Below are 18059 nucleotides of genomic sequence, written 5' to 3'. Positions count from 1 at the left end.
TACTATAGTCTATTATGTGTGCAATAGCATTAAGTCTTTAAAAACAGAGTATATACCTTAATTTAAAATATTTTATTGTTAAGAAAAGAAAGAGGGAGTGGGAGAGGGAGAGAGATCCAATTGCTATAAAGGCTAGCTACATTTCCTGTATTTGGATTCCTTTTAGACTCTCCTATATTTACATAATACCCCCTTTCCCCTTTTTACTGAGTTTCTCTCAGTGGCTTTCAGCTCTTTGCAACTAAATTATCCTTGACTAAGGCAGGTTAGGGCCTTAAAATTAAATAAAACTACTTAGACTAACCATAAGGTTCCAGCTGCTACTCTTCTTATTCTTTACTAACAATTGAGCAATTTCATTACCTCTGCTAGATAAATGGTTTGTAAGGATGCCCAAGCCTTGATATATAGGGTAAGGAACAGAGTTATGGAGTCAGCAGTGAATAGAGTCATTTCAACTTGGAAAAGAAAAGGGCTAGTAAATGAGAAATCCATCCTAAGCCTCTATGTATGGAACCCAAATGTCTGAGTGGTCTTTAATTACAAAGGAGGACACCAATGACCACATTTTAAATTCTGACTCACAAGATTTAAATCGCAGGAGGGTGGAGGTAACTGATTATCCAGATACAGGACCAACGTGAGAACCGGGGTTTAAGCTGTAACTTAGAAAATCAAAGTTTGCCTTGTTTGTTTTGGTTTTAGATGAGTGGAAATAGCACACAACATGATCACTAATGATTTCAGTACGTACTGCAGTAGAAGAGAAAGATACTAGGTACATAACCATATTGATTTTTGCCAAGTCCTACAGTAGCTGAAAGTTTATGTGAGAAAAAGCCCAGATATCAGTTTACTTCCAGCTGTTGTCACTATACTTTGAATTACCACAATAGGTTCACTGATATTTTCTACCCCTATGCTGTTTTGTAATTCCGTTGTACTATTTTTTATTTGCATACCCGATGAAACCATTTCTTCTCTCAAAGGCCCAGCTTTGATGATCTTAGAAACTTTTGTCAAATTCAGCAGGTGCTATTATTGTTTAAAAAATTACATTTCATGAGCAAGATTATTTTAGGTGCCATGCAAACTAAATCATGGTATAAATCGGACCGTGCAATTTAGACAGTTCAGAACAAAATGATTACATTTTCTGAATCTAGCGACTCCATGACTCCTGTCCTTTATGACCCTTTTACAGAGAGTTTTCACCACCATGGCCAGGAAAGGATAGCCCTAGATGACCTGACTCTGCTCCCAGTCGTGACTAATACATGGTTAGCCAAGGATAGTTTCCTAGTCTAAGCTGTGTCCATTATATTTTCCCTCTTGAAATTTGGATTTGTAAAGTAGATGCCAATTTATCAGTATTGAGCTGGAGGTCCACAGAGAAGGACAGCTTTTAGAAAAAAAAGAGAATAAAAATTTGAACCGGTTCTGGGGGAAAAAAGGCAGTAGGTCCTAAAATCCTAGAAAATAAGACACAGTAGCATTTATTTTCGTTTATCAAGTTTCTGATCCCAGTCTCTACCAGGGACAAGTGGTACTTCCTAAATTTCTAAATTTTGTGAGACTCCTCATATAGTTTCTTACTTAAAGCTAAAGTAAATAGGATTCTATTTTTTTTCCATCCAAATAGTTCCCAATTAAGGTACCCAAGAATTGTAAATCTGATGCTTTTGTTTTTTTTCAGTTATGTAGGTCGGTATCATCAACAGGAACTAAATTATAGTAATAACTATATACATATTAATTAGTTGATGTTTGCCTTTCCAATGTGTATCTTTTCAAAATTTGATTTAAAGCCACTTTCCTGAAAAAAAGAAACCATACTATCAAACAAGTTAGAATTAGTCTTCTCCTTTGTCCATAGTTTTTTTTTTGTACCTTCATTAAGGCCCTGATATCAACAATTGCACTGACTTTTACATTCCTCAAAGGCAAAGCAGAGTGCCTTGTGCAGGCTCTCTCATAGAGAAGATACTGTGTGAATATCTGTTTAATTTAAAGGCCAGAGGAGAAAAGCAATGGGATCTATTTAGGATAATAATACAACAACAACAACAAAAATACCTTAACTCTCATGAAGTATATTAAAAGTTGTGCCACCCTTTAGTGCAATGCCAAATCATTCTCAACCCAATTCTACATTAAATGTAAGAATAACAACAGATATACCAATCATAAAGGAGAATTAATTTACTTCTCAAAATAGACAGGAGGTAGTTTTGTCTCTTTAAGAAATATAGTTTTTGTTAGCACTTAAATTTTTGCATTAGAGATTTAAAATATCTCTGGAATTAAGTAAAAAAAAAAAAGTAAGAAGAATAGAACTAATTCTCTATCAGCAAAAATGGCACATATTTTGAGACCAATACTATCCCACACTAGCTGTATGTGCTATGGTGTGTAGCTTAATTTTTCTTAATACATATAACACCTACCACATACAATCTTTCTGAGGGGTTATTTATTTACCTGCCTAACAGAAATCATAACTATAAAAATAAATACCTCTCTTCTCATTTCTTCTTGTAAAATTATTATCCTCAAATAATTTTAAAGAGTATGTTTTGTTAATATCCTTCACCCCCCAATAAAAAACAGTAACATGTAATTTGTTCTTAGTATTTTATTCAGTTTAATATATCACTCAGAGGATAGAATTCTAAGGTCATTTGATGATTTACTGGTCACATACCTACTCATAACTACGACGTGACCAATAAAAAGTACCTACTACATAACTTCTCTTCCTCTCTCTTTCCCTCTCACCACATTCTCAGAAAACTTCAGTAAGAATGAGTCAGTGAAGTGTCTGACTTCATGCGAAGTATTGGTTGTAGGGAAGGCCCTATGTATGTTTTAAGAAAGATGCAGTCAATAATGCTAAGTGCATCAATTTGGAAGTTTCTACTGTCTACTCATGGTCACTCTAAGGGGGAAATTGGGCATAACATTTTCTTCAAGGTCAACATGATAGTGTTTGCTCAAATGAATACTAGTTTTGAATAACTGTATAAGTGAATTTTTGGATAAGGGGCTAACTTACTGAATAAATGAATGACTACATATGGGAAGAAATGAAATACCCACTTTATGCTAAAATCTACATTCATCAAGAGTACTTATATCAGTGCATATAGCTCATGTTTAGTAATGTATATGAATGGTCGTTAGCAAGAGCAAATTTAGTCCTTTGGTTTGCGCAAAATAAGTGAAACGTTACACAAAGAAATGTGTGAGAAAGTAAATATCTTAATGGGAAAATAAAAATTATAGTATACTAAATGAGAATTTAGACTTCACAAAATGGATTCTGTGGACGAGTTTATCTTGGCTGCTCTCAAGCAAATGCAGTTTACTGAATTTGTTTTCCCTATATTAAATATGTAGCATTTTCATATTCTCAGACATTTAAGAATATTGGCAGGCTTATTTCAAGTTATTAAGTGTCAGAAAAGTGTCCATGACCAACATAAGAAAACAGGCTCTTCATGCTTTTCAACACTCAAAACATATTCAAATGTAAAATTCCAATAATTTAATTGCAATAACAAACTCAGTGATGTGTGTTTATCTTGCTTTTACACACAGGGATTTACTAGAAAACACCTTATGGAAAAGTAGTTCTATGTGCTAAAGTCCAAATTCAATGGAGCACTACATGTAAAGGTTATTAAAATCAAATGGTTCTTTTAAACTTTAAATTTAAACCCAGAGAGCTAGATAATCCAAAAGGAAATTAAGGAAATGTCCTTCTGGGAAACAGTCAAACTATTGCATTTGGGGAAAAAAACATTGAGTGATAGGACACCTCTGCCAAACAAAAGGAAATCCCACATTTCAGTGGGAGAAATTGTATTTATTCATGTGCATTGGAACTGCACAAATAAACTTATTTTTTTAAAAATTAATTTAAAAGACATATAATGTTTTTAACTAAAAGGAACAGTTTAGTTCCCTTGTATTCTATATTTGTATCATTACTAATGTCAACTTCTAGCAGAAAACAATTCTCAATACTAATTATTCTTAAATGTGACTCCAGCTTCTTACAATAATAAATAGGAATATTATAAAAGGTCCCTTTCACACTGAACAAGTTCTCAAGAAGTTTGTAGTCTTTAATTTATAGTTTCCATGATTTATTTTCTATAAGCTTATCACTTTAGCAACTAACAATGAATAAAGCACAAAAATATAACTTAACATGTTATTCCTCCATATATTAAAATTGTATTTTTGCATACCTATCTATGTATGTCATACATACACATATATAGAGAGCATTCAACATTTGAAGTAGTCTTGGAATATTTTTAAAAATATGGTAATATACTTTGCCACTGGGAAAACCACCACCAATTGTTTAAAAAGTTGTCATTCCCAGACCACAAAGTATTAGTATTAGAAATTAAAAAGAGAAGTGAACAAACAATCACACTGGCTGAGTGTTAAAAGAAATTCTCAAGTAACTACCATGTCAAAGAGAAAGTCATGCACTCCAAAAATACATTAAAACCCTTGGATATGTACTAAACTCAGAGCATCAAAAGTTATAACATTTATCCAAATTTCACTCAAAGGTCAGTCCTTGGTCTTTATTCAACTTAATAAATTAGATATTGAGTATTAAAGTTGAGAAAAAGTGTTTAAGTTCTATATATAACATGTAAATAGTATTTAATTTTTAAGTGAAATATTTATCTTAATAGACTAAGGACACAATTTAGTAAATTAGAAATAATTATATATTTTACATATTTATATTGCATATACATTATATATAACCTATTCATTTATAAACTATGACTAAAGTATTAAATATAAAAATTAAGAAGCAAATGCAGTAATTCATAGTAATTAAACTTTATAAATGGAAGCATAAACTAACTCTTTTGAAAAATTCAAGAACTCGGCCAAAGCCTTCATAAATATAATTAATTTAAAAGGGAGAAAATATATCTTAGAATTTTGAAATAAAATAGAGAAAAAGTGTGCATGAATAATTTTTAAAAGCACCATATAAATTTTACTGAGATAAACTTAAAAATCAGTAAAAGGGTCATTTTTCTGCATACAATATAAATTGTCAGAATTACCTAAGTAAAATGAACATTCCAAACATGTAGAAGTGCTTCAGAAATTTATCAGGGATTTATCTTCTCTTGCCCTGAGTGATCAGGGTTCATGAGGTTTTAAGAAACTATTTTTCTTAAGTAGACAATTTTCAAGCTTATGTATGCTATATAAACTTTTTTATACATATAAAATTTAAATTTAAATTCATATTATGATGTTAATCTAGTCTTCTTAAAACACTTAATGAGCAAACAAGAATGGTAAAGAAAATGTGAAAAATAAAGCTTTTTTTTAGAGAGAAGACAGGAGGACAAATATTACCGGGTATCTAAACTTACATATATAGGGGGATTTTGAAAATATGATACTACAATATTACATACCTACAATAGAGGAAACAAATGCTGAAATAGATCTCACTGTTTTCATAATTTAGAAAAGTATATATGACCTTACAAACTGTTCAGGAAGCAAATAACTTTTTGCCTAGCTCTCATAAAAAAGTATCATTTGATATCTCCACCTTTTATCTAAAGGAATTCTAGATGGATTAAAATGTCAGATTTTTAAAAAACCTGTAAAGCCTTCAAATAAAACATAATTAAATATTTGTCATATCATAGCATAGGTGAAGACTTTCTATTTGTCAGGTTGATGGAAGAAATCACAAAGGAAATAATAAACTGTTTTGAACCCAGGTCTTTTAAATCTCTCTGCATCAAAAACACCTACTCAAAAAAAAAAAAAATGAACAGAATCACAAGATGACCAAAAACAGGGAAGAAATATTTACAAAGTTATTGTTAAGAAATAAAAATCCTTAAAAAATTATAGCTCATATGAGTTGATAGCTATAACAATAAAACTCCAAACACAGGTTGAATAGGGCTTACCTATTTAATTTACTTAAAAGATAAATATATGAAAATCTAAATAAAGTATGTGATACAGGTACATAAATAAAATATAAATATAATAAATATATCTCATTAATAATTTTAAAATTCAAATCTAATTAACAATGAAAATCCATTTTCATCTAATGTATGACTGCAGTAAAGTCTGTGGAAATGCACCATCCAGCACTGGTTGAACATAGCTCTCTTTGGCTACAATGTGGGCTCTACTGTTGCCGTAAACTGGATGTGTCTCCACAAAATTCATATGCTGAAACCTAATCTGCAGTGTGATGGTATTTGGAGGTGGGATCTTTGGGAGGTGATTAGGGTGGAGCCCTCATGGATGGGAATAGTGCCCTACAAAAGTGACATCAGAGAGCTCCCTTACCCCTTGCGCCATGTGAGGACACAGAGAGAAGATGGCCATCTATGAAACAGGAAGCAGACATTAACCAGACATGAAACTGCTAGTTCTTTAATTTTGGACTTCCCAGCCTCTAAAATATGGAGAGAGAAACTTCTGTTCAGTCTACAGTATTCTGTTATAGCAGCCTGAACAGACTAAGACAACTGTTAAGAGCATGTCTGTGAACGATGTTCTCCACAGCAGCATGGCTGGTGACAGTGAAAAGGACTCACCAAGGGAAGCAGCTGTCTTTACTACTCTGATGAGTATCCTGAACCATCCAGGCTAAATTAGTGGTGGCTATACAACTGTGCTGGATTGTCATAATGCCCACATTGCTGGCAAGTTGCTGAGCTAAAGGAGATTACTCTGGAAAAGGGCCACAAACTATTGAAATCTGATGATACTTCCATCATTCATATGGTTCCTGGATTCTCTGGTTCATTTTACTGTTTGTGGTATGAGACACACGGTTGCTGTGGATATCATCAAGGTAGTGGACAAGAAGGCCGCTGGAACTGGCAAGGTCACCAGGTTGGCCCAGAAAGCTCGTGAAAGTGAAATGAACAACACCCGCCTCCCTCTCCCCACCAGTTTTAATCAACTAGTGGAAGATTGGTTCCACATTAGTTTCATTTGGCCATTTAAGTTTCCTAGGGATAAAAATGCAGAGTAAAAGCATCAGAAGGAAAGCGGTGTTTTGTGGGCCATTTGTTTTGTCTTTCTCCGTGTGTGTATGTGTGAGTTTTAAATTATTAGTTTTTAAAATCCACATTTTTTTTTTTTTTTTTTTTTTTTTTTTTTTGTGGTACGTGGGCCTCTCACTGTTGTGGCCTCTCCCGTTGTGGAGCACAGGCTCCGGACGCGCAGGCTCAGCAGCCATGGCTCACGGGCCCAGCTGCTCCGCGGCATGTGGGATCCTCCCTGACCGGGGCACGAACCCTTGTCCCCTGCATCGGCAGGCGGACTCTCAACCACTGCGCCACTAGGGAAGCCCTAAGATCCACACTTTTAAATCAACTTGACTAAAAATCTGTCACAGTACCGTAAGACTTATTAAAACAAAGTTTAATGAGAAAAAAATGTGGGGAAAATAATTATCAATGCTGGTTAGAATGTGTTGACCACATTTATAAAATGATTTATCAACATATTTCAAAATGTCTAAAATTATACATAGAATCTCACCAAGAAATCACATCTCAAGACAATAATGTATTATATAAAGAATATATGATAGATAGATAGATGTACTTTTTATAAAATATTTTATTTTGACATAATTGAAGCTTTTCATGTAATTGTAAGAAATAACACAGAGCAAGAGATTCTGTGTACTCCTTACAGAAAGAGTACAGTCTCCTCCAAAGAAATTGCAAACTATGGTACATTATACCATCAAGGATATTGGCAAAGTCTCCCCCAAAGAAACTGCAGACTATAGTACATTATACCAACAAGGATATTTGCAAGATCTCCCACAAAGAAAGTGCAAACTGTAGTACATTACACCAACAGGGATACTGGTATTGATAGAGTCAAAACATAGAACATCTAGCACCAGAAGGATCACTTAATGTTGCCCTTTTATAGCCACATCTACTTCTCTCCCATCTTAACTCCATCCTTAACCCCTGGCAACCACTAATCTGTTCTTCATTTCTATAATTTTTTTAAAATTTCAATAATGTTATGTAACTGGAGTCATACAGTATGTGCCCTTTCAAGATTGGGTTGTTGTTCTTTGTTTTTCATCTTTGTTTTTATTCAACATAATTCTCTGGAGTTTCATCCAGGTTGTTGCATGGACTGGTCTTTTGTTATAGTCCCTTAGGTGCCTGAGGCTCTGTTCATTTTGTTCATTTTTAAAGTCCATTTTCTTTCTGTAGCTCACATTAAATAATTTTTATCATTCTGTCTTCCAGTTCACTGTTTCTTCCATCTGTCCTCTTCTTCTCATATTGAGTCTATCCACTGAGTTTTTAAATTTTTGTTACTGTATTTTTCAGTTCTAAATTTATTTGGCTCTTCTTTATCTTTTATATCTTTGTTGAGACTTTTATTTTTTTCATTTGCTTCAAGCATTCCATTCTGTTTGAGTTCTTCCTGTTTCTTTATATAACAAGTGATTTTCTACCAAAAGAGATTTTTTAGAATATTATGTTATGACACTCTGGATCTTATTAAATATTCTGTTTTAGTTGCCTTCCTCTGACACCTCTCTGGCAGGAAGGGGGAGGGATGCTGTCTTGTTACTGTAGTTGGGGATCAAAGTCCTGTTTCCCACTTAGACCCCATTCACATCCAAGGGAGAGGGCTCCTTATTACTGCTGGACAGAGGTTGAGTTCTTACTCCCCACTAACCTCCTATGATATCTCCGCGGCTGGAAGTAGTTGGAGTGCTTCATTACTTCTCCCCAGTTGGCCTCTACCAACACCATACAGGGGTGGCCTCATTACATCTGGGCAGTGGTGATACTCCTGACCCTCCACTAAGTCTCCTCTGATACCACCCTAGTGGTGAAGGAGAATAGTGCCCTGTTACTGCTGGGTGGAGGTGTTATTCTAGTCAGCCTATGTGGTCACCACTGGCTCCACAGGGTGAGGGGCTCATTATCACCCAGAAGGAATAAGACGGAATGAAAGTCCTGGCTCCCTACTTGGCCTTCTCTTACACCACACCAAGAGGATAGGGGTGACTCACTATAGCCTAGCAGAGACAGAGTTTAGATCCCCTAATCTGAAACAGAGTGACCACTGTCTAAAAGTTTCTGTTTTGCTAGGCTGCTTCGTTCCTGGTACATTTCACACACATCAGATTAAGTTTAAACCACTGATGATACCACAGGCTGTCCAGGCTGTAGGGAAATAGGATCTCGTACGTTGCTGGTGGAAGAATTTATCAGTACAACCACTTTTGGAAAACCATTTGTCAATAAATGGCCAAGTTAATGTTGTGTTATTTTCTAAAATCCCGCAACTCCACATACGAGTATGTATCACAGAAAAAGGGAGATATACAAAGATGTTGATCGTAATACTCAATGTTTTAAAATGTTGAAAACCTGAAGAAAAAAATGAATCATTCATATATAGTGGAATGGTTTATTCTCCCCATAGAATATAATAGACTAGTTAAAATGAATAAAAGAGGCTCATATATTAATGACATGGAGATACTGCAAAAACTTAATACTGAGTGAAAACAACCAATTATAAAAGATACATATAATATTTTTAAACTTTTAAGATACACAAAATACTACATGATCATGTGTGTGTAAAATATAATTATATACACATAAGAATGATATACACCAACTTTATGATAGTCATTACATCTAGAAAAGAAATGAGGGGCAAAGTATGAGGGAGAAATAGGGGCTTAGCAATAGCTGTAACACTTTTTTCCTTAAAAATAAAGACATCTGAAGAAAACATCAACATATGAATTACAGTCATAAGCCTCTTTGTCCAGTGCTAAAGCAATATCAGGCAATTGATGAAAGAAAAATTCATTATGGTGGCAGAGTGGATGCAGCCCTGCAATGCCTCTCTGTGGCCCACAGCATCCAAGAGGTATCTGCCCTTTTTTTGCACTCAGCATGCTTTTCAAAATACGTAAACATGATACTGATGAATTTGAAATGTAGCAAGATTTGTCCCAAACACCATTTTGTTAAAAATATTGTGCTTTGGAGATACAAATTTTAGAATTTCCTCTATAAATAATAACTGAAAAACATTACAGTGAAAGAAAAGTATATTAGTATATGAAATTTTGATACTGAAAACCAGGAAACATTCTGCTGAGGAAACATAAGCTGGAAGGATGTTTTGTGGGTTATACTTCTAGTCCCCTAATGTTGAACACAGATTATTTCTATTATTTCACTACTGTCAGTAATATATTAGGATATATTTGAGGGTAGCTTTTCCTGTATTTTGGATTATTTTTTTTAGTATTCTGAGAAGACAAATTATTGTGCTTGTGTTTAAAAAGCTTTCTTAGGTTTAAAAAAAAAATGACTAAATTTCTTTCCTGAAGCTTGTATAATGAGACATCCTGTGGAGCCTGGTAGGAAAAACTGCCAACTTCAAAGTCATAAGCATTTTCTACCATCTAAAAAGAAGATTGGAATTTACCTTTTCAGGCTAACAGCTTTTTCATATGTGGAGAATCACTTTATCAGGTCATTTAATCAAGCCGATGTAAGTAAATACCCTCCATTGTCCTTGGAAAGGATTTGAGTGGTTTGAAAGTAAACCAAATGAAGAATTTGTAAATGAATATTTTAAAAGTTCTGCTTAGTAATGAAAATAGGTGAACATTTATCACACAATTAAGATTCTTCAGAATTATCTTAATAAAACAAATTTGCAGTGTTATTGTTGACAATCTGGATTTGAGCCATCCTATACCTGAAAATTTTTACTTATTCTTAAGGGATGAGATATGTGCTGACAGAAGATTGTGATGGGGACTTTCACAGGTGGGATAGGTCAGGCTGATCTTCTCTCCTTACACAGAAGAAATTACAGCCAAGGGCATGGGACCATGATTGTGTGTGAACACAGGATATGATTTCACATTGCATACTCATACTCTTGAAAATTGTACTCTCTGGCTGCTGCTAATTGTCGACAACAGATCAATAGGTAAGACATTTCTTTTTGAGTAGAAGGAAAGATTTAGCCTGAAAAAAATGGATATGCTTTCTGCCCACCAGCTTAGGGCAGAAATTGGATGGGTATTGGATTGGGCAGGGTGGGAGTGGGGTATGTTGGGGATAAAAATAAAAATTTTCTTTCTTTGGGATCAGAGGGCCAGTTTTTTTTCTGAAATCCAAGGCACTGGAATGCTTTAGAACAATGATTGAATAACTTAAATGTATATCAGAATCATCAGAGAGGAAACATCTGCAAAATATAAATTTATTTTTACATTGTAGAGTAAGGCTTTCAGATAAGGTTTTGGTTGTATCACTTTATGTTAATATTAAAAGTATATTAGGGTGCTTATTTCACTTGTCAGATTGCTTCTTTTTTTTTTTTTTTTTTTGCGGTACGCAAGCATGTGGGATCTTCTTGGACCGGGGCACGAACCCGTGTCCCCTGCATCGGCAGGCGGACTCTCAATCACTGCGCCACCAGGGAAGCCCTGCTTCTTTTTATTTAAAACAAAAAAACAAAACTGTCTATTCAATTTTAGAATCCAGGTCTATTACCCATTAATTAGTATGAGAAAAATCATATACTATTTCTCACAGATAAAAAATCAACAGTGTAGTGTAATACTTGATTATAATTAAATATTAGAGGATTGATAAACTATGAATTTCAAATTATATAGGACTCAACTGTAATCCACAGATCCCTGAGAACTTATTTTGAAATTAGACCATTTAAAAAATCTACAGTTTGCGCAGGAGTCACACGGCTCTAGGTTATAGTGATTGTAGATGTGTCTCCAGAGTCACATCATTCTAGTGTTGCTATTTTAGAATATGCAAAATGATGATGAATATTGATGATGAAAATTATCTCTGTATTGCACGGTCTTACATATTATCACTAAGAAATGTAGAATATTAATATTCTACATTTACAGATATAAAATTCCAAAATATCATGCTAATGAATTTCTTGATGAAAAGAATAATTTTCCCTTGAAAACATGATATATTTCTTGTGAGTGTCTGCTTTTTGGCTTTTTAGCCCAAAGAGAGTGGACGTTTTTTTAAACGAAGCCCTCTCCAAAGTGAGGGCTTCCACTCTACACAGCGCCATCTTTGGAGTAATATATCATGTAAGCACCTTTTTCTGCTGATAAATTACTCAAATGCATCATCAGCTAGATCAGTGTTTCTAATGATTTATAAGTCTACTAAATCATTAGAGTGAGGCACAGCAATGATATAGTTTTCAAAGATAGTTCCAGATGGACAAGAAGGATTCAGGAGCATATTTTAGCAATTTGCAATACAAAATCAGACAAAACAGGAAGAGAACAGTATGCTGAATATCAGTTCCTTTATTTTTAAGGAAACATATTATTTTAACTGTTTAGTCAGTAGTAATAACTGACTAATGTATCCTTTGGTTCCATCAATATTTTGTCTGAGTCAGTAAATATAGTACTTTAAAGCCTGATGATTTGAAATGATTAACAACAAATCTGAATGAGTATGTTACTTAAAAACTATAATAAAAAATAAGAGAAACAGAGCCCACAATTTCCAATGCTTCTAGACCTAGAGAATGTCCATGACAAGCAATCTTAGATTTTAGAACTTATATAGTTTTAGTACAGCATTTCTTATACATTGGAGAGAAAACCAGTTTTATGAGTTTTTAAGACTGTTAACTTTTGAAAATATAATTTTTCTACCTTTAAAACTTATATAATAAATGTATGTTAACAGTAAAACAAAATTCATAGAATATAAGAAATACACAAGTAAAACTTCCCTTTCAACTCAATCTCATTTACTTGCTTAAAGTAGTACTAATAAATAGTTTTGTGTGTATCTTCACAATGCATATTATGTATATTTTATATACACATAGCTTTATGCTATACATATTTTACATGATATGTTTTAAACATGAAACATTTCTTCGTGGGAGCAGCTGATACAACTATAATATGTAAGATACCATGGATTAACTATATGAAATCCAATATACTATATATTTTTATAACTTGCTATTCTGATAAATAATGGAAAAATATTTCACGTGCAATAGATCATACTTTTTAAATCCCCAAGAAATTAGGTTGAAATAAGTTCTTTTTCTTTCATTCTTCCATTCTTTATCCTTTCTTTCCCTTAATAAAAATCTTAGGGCCTCAACTACAAATAATATGTTTAGGAGAGCTAGGAAGTTTCTCTCATGGAATTTACAACAAATATTAAAGTTAGTTCTGCAGGCAGAAAGAGTATGATACCAGACAGAAATTGGAATCTATACAAATACATGAGCAGTACTGGAAATTCAATAAAGTTAAAATAAGTCATTTATTTTTATTTTTTCTTATTTTTAATTGCTCTAAAAGTAAAGTGACTGACTAAAGTAAAATTAGTACCACATATTATATGATTACAGCTGAAGTAAAAGCAGGATATATGAAAAAATAGAGCAATGAATAGGAGGAAGGAATTGGGAATATAGAATCATAGATACTTTCACCACAACTGAAATGGAAAATATTATTCAAAAGACACTGATTGATTAAAAATATATATTGTAAACCCTAGGGCATAGTCCCTCAAAACTGGAAACAACCCGCGTGTCTTTCAAGATGTGAGTGGATAAACTGTGACTTATATACATATACGACGGAGTACTATCAGCAATATAAAAGAATAAATTATTGATTCATATAATAACGTGAGTGAATTTTAAATGCTTTTACTAATTGAAAGAAGCTAGACCTGAAAAGTTATATATTGATGATTTAATTTACATTACATTCTGGAAAAGTCAAAAAGGAAAATGAATACATGGTTCCTAGTGATTGGAGGTAGGAGGTGGGATTAATTACAAATGAATTAATTAATAAGGAAATGTTGGGTTTATGGATCTCTTACGTATCATGTCTGTATTGAAGGATACATGATCCTATACATTTATCAAAACACAGAGAATGGTACACAATACATAGTGAATTTTACTGCATGTAAATTTAATAAAATGTCAACCAAGATTGGGGGGTGGAGGCCAAAATAAATAATATATAAATTATAGTAAGTAAGCCTAATTGAATAACAATATGTAAACTAATAATGTAATCAACTGAAGTGGTAAGAAAATAATTAACCTAATTTACTTGGGAAAACTGTATTTTGACTGGAGGTTAAAAGACTAAATACAAAATGCACTATACATTAATGCTGTACTCTGGTTAATGAATGTGCTTTTTATAGAGGTATGGGTTAGAAATTCTGAAACTATTTTATATCTATATTAGAGTTGAACATATGAGTAAATACATTATAGAGAATGATAGCTAGATGCCTCATTGCTGGAGAAGGAAATTACAAATAAGGAAAGGGGAAATGCAAGAATGAATCCTGTGTCATAGGATCGGAACTGGAGGAATCAGCATGAACTCATTTAATCGTTAAAAATCTAGATGTGTGTGTGTCTATCCATGGGTCATTACGCATGCATATATTTCCAAGCTGTGGCTGCTCAGAGGTCCTTGAGGCAGTGACGCCTCAATAACAATGACACATCTTCAGCCCAGATCTTAGTTTCTAAATACTGTTATTCACTAAAAGGAACTAGGATTCTGAAAATATAAGATAAGCCTAGAGCACTGCGTGATGCCAGAAAATAATAAAGGGATCCAAAATATGGGGACATGCTGAAAGCGTGCAGAAGCCAACATGAAAGAACTTCCAGTGGCCAAAGGTGGAAAAAACTGGGCAATAAAATAAATAAAGTTTGGACTGCAACCCATAGAGTAACATACATACCTATGTGTCTAAACCAAATGGTGTTTCCAGATAAAACACAGGACATACAATTAAATTTGAATTTAAGATAAACAATGAAAAATTTTTATGTATATATATTTCAGATATGCATGGGTCTTATACTAAAACTTATCCATTATTTCATTTAAATTAAAATTTAACCACGTCTTGTCTTTTACTTTGTAAAATTTGGCAGTCACAACAAAGATAGATGATAGATAGATCATAGATAGATAGATAAATAGATTCATAATAGAGCTTCTCTTACAGAAGGATTCTAATTAATGAGTGTAGAAAGAATGAGATAAATAGAAGATCGCCATTAGAACACCACAGTAATATTTGTGTAAGGAAAAATCAACTGGTGGCTGATAATATTAGTGGGTGAAAGTTTGTAAAGAAACAAGATAGGTAAATAGTCACAAAATAACTCCCTCAACATACTTATTAATTATAAATGAGAAAATAACAATAGACTTAGATTTGTTCCCTCTTAAACAACGCCCAAGTCTTAACTTCAGGTACCTTTGAATATGACTGTATTTCAAAATATGGTTTTACGTATTTAATTAAATCTTTTGAGATGAGATTATCCTAGAAATCTAGGTTGGACCCTCCTTAAAATGAGAGGGAGATAAGAGTCATGCACAGAGTAAGGCCATATGAGGATGGACACGGAGATCGTAGTGGTGCATCTACAAGCCAAGGAAAACCTAGGATTGCTGGCCATCACCAGAAGCCAGGAAAGGCATGGAACACATTCTCTCTCAGAGCTTCCAGAAAGAACGAACACTGCTAATGCCTTAATTTTGGCCTCCAAAACTGTGAGAGAATATATTTCTATTATTTTAAGCCACCAAGTTTGTGGTAATTTGTTACAACAGCCCCACAAAACCTAATATACCAAATGATCAAGGTTGACATGACCAGTAATGAGACATATTGATATCATGTACTCCATTAGGATATAATGAAAGGCAAGTATCACTTCCATGGTATTTTGGCCATAGTGCATTACTTCAATCCAATAATGAGGGAACAACAGATAAACTCAATCTAAGGGACACTGCACAAAGTAACTCATCTGAAATATTAAAAACTGTCAAGGACAGGAAGACTAAGGAATGACTGATGCATGGTCACAGGCTGGATGAGACTAAGAAGACATGATGACTAAATGCAGTGTGGTATCCTGGTTTGCATCTTGGAACAGAAAAGGACATTAATGAAAAAGCTTTTGATATCTGAATAGAGTTTGTAAATTAGTTCATAGTATTGTGACTGTGTTAGTGTCTTTGTTTTGATAATTATGCTATAGATATGTAAGATGTCTGCCTTAGGGGAAACTGGGTGAGAGGTATAAGAGAAGTCTCTGTATTATTTTTACAGCTCTCCTATAAGTGTAAAATTATTTTAGAATAAAAAGTATTAAAAAATCTTCATTGATGAGGCCCAAACTAAGCAGTTTCATTTGGGTGTTACAGGCAAAAACAAGACTACTGCTTGCTTTTAACTGAGATGTAGAGAAGAAGAGTCAAGTTGTATGAACTGAATTGTGTCTCGCCAAATTTATATGTTGAAGCCCCAATCCCCAGCACCTCAAAATGTAACTGTATTTGGAGATAGGGCCTTTAAAGAGGTAATTAAGTTAACTTGAATTCATTAGGGTGGGCCCCAATCCAGTCTGACTCTTGACACCTTGATCATGGGTTTCCAGCCTACAGAACTATGAGACAATACATTTCTGTTGTTCAACCCCCAGTCTGTGGTACTTTGTTATGGCAGCCTTTGTAAACTAAAACACAGAGAGGACAAACTATTGCTCCTGGTGGCTGTAGTGAAAACTCTACAAGCTTTGGTAAGTTAACATTTCCAAATTTCAGGTTCTTTATCTAACTATGAATAATAATACTTATCCTTCAGGCTGCTATGATTATTCAAAATCATACAGCTAACAGCATTGAATTTCTTCATAAAGAGAGAAGCAGATTCTTTGCTGAGCATGAAGGAAGAGTTGGATTTCAGGGCTTCAAGGGGAGGGGTGAACAGGAAGAGATGTTACGGGAAACGGAGGATCAAAGTGTAGAAATGAAATAAAGGATAATCCCAATGAACTCTGTGACTAAGTAACATCCCTAAGTAGTTAATTTGCTTGCATCAAAACCTAATTATAAATGCCATTTCTGCCATTTGTAATTCAAGTTTCTTTTTGTCCATTTATGAAACTGAAATCAAATATGCAATATAGTATTTATGATAGCTTGGCCTCTGAAAGTTAGACAATAAAAATCTTCAGATATTTGACACTTTGTTATCTAATTAGCATCAGTAAAACTTAAAATATACACAATTCACAGTAAATAATATCTGTTAAGAGATGATTTTCAGAAAATAGTAAAAGTATAGCCCTCATGTATATAAAAGAACACATGTTAAAGATTGTGTTTAACTCGCAAGGGAACCAGGCAGATGTTATAACTAGTTCGAAAGAGAATCCAAACAACAGAAATGTTTATAGATCAGGAACATTGAAACGAATATGCAAACGGAGGGAAAACTAGTTTTTCCATAGTGTATAAGGAAGACAATTGAACCTCAGCCGGACAGGATGGAATCTGCATGTGTGTCAATTGCATACATAGAGAGTATTAAAATCTTTCAAAGACAATGAAAGACTAGAATCAGATAACCTGGATCCACGTTCTCCAGACAGTCTATACACATTGTTTGAAACACAAGCTTTTTTTCTACATATATGAATAGATGTCCTAATAAGCTTCTTCTTCAATGAAATATTGGTACTTTCGGGCTAGGATATTTTAATGTAGCCATAGGCCAATAAAGTTGAAAATCGTTCCAATGTTGCTGATTCCCATAACTTCCAAAGAACCCTCACAAGTGGATTCTAACACTCTTAGAGTCAATGTCTTTTTTCTTCCTACAAAATGCATAACACTTAGGATATTGGTGGTGCAACTTCTATAGAGCCCCGTTATCTGCTATTAATCTTATTGATACCTATAAAATAGGCCTAATTTGAAACAGCTCATCATAAAACTGTATATCAAAAACTTAATTATTTAACTAGAAAATCAACATATATTCTTGTTTTATGAGTAACATTCTAAAGTGAGTAAAAAAGATGCCTTAGAGAATAGATTCTAATGGGAAGATTAAAAT

This window comes from Phocoena phocoena, chromosome 9 (genome assembly GCF_963924675.1).
Source record: "Phocoena phocoena chromosome 9, mPhoPho1.1, whole genome shotgun sequence".
In the NCBI taxonomy this organism is placed as follows: Eukaryota; Metazoa; Chordata; class Mammalia; order Artiodactyla; family Phocoenidae; genus Phocoena; species Phocoena phocoena.
Note: the sequence above shows the minus strand (reverse complement) of the source record.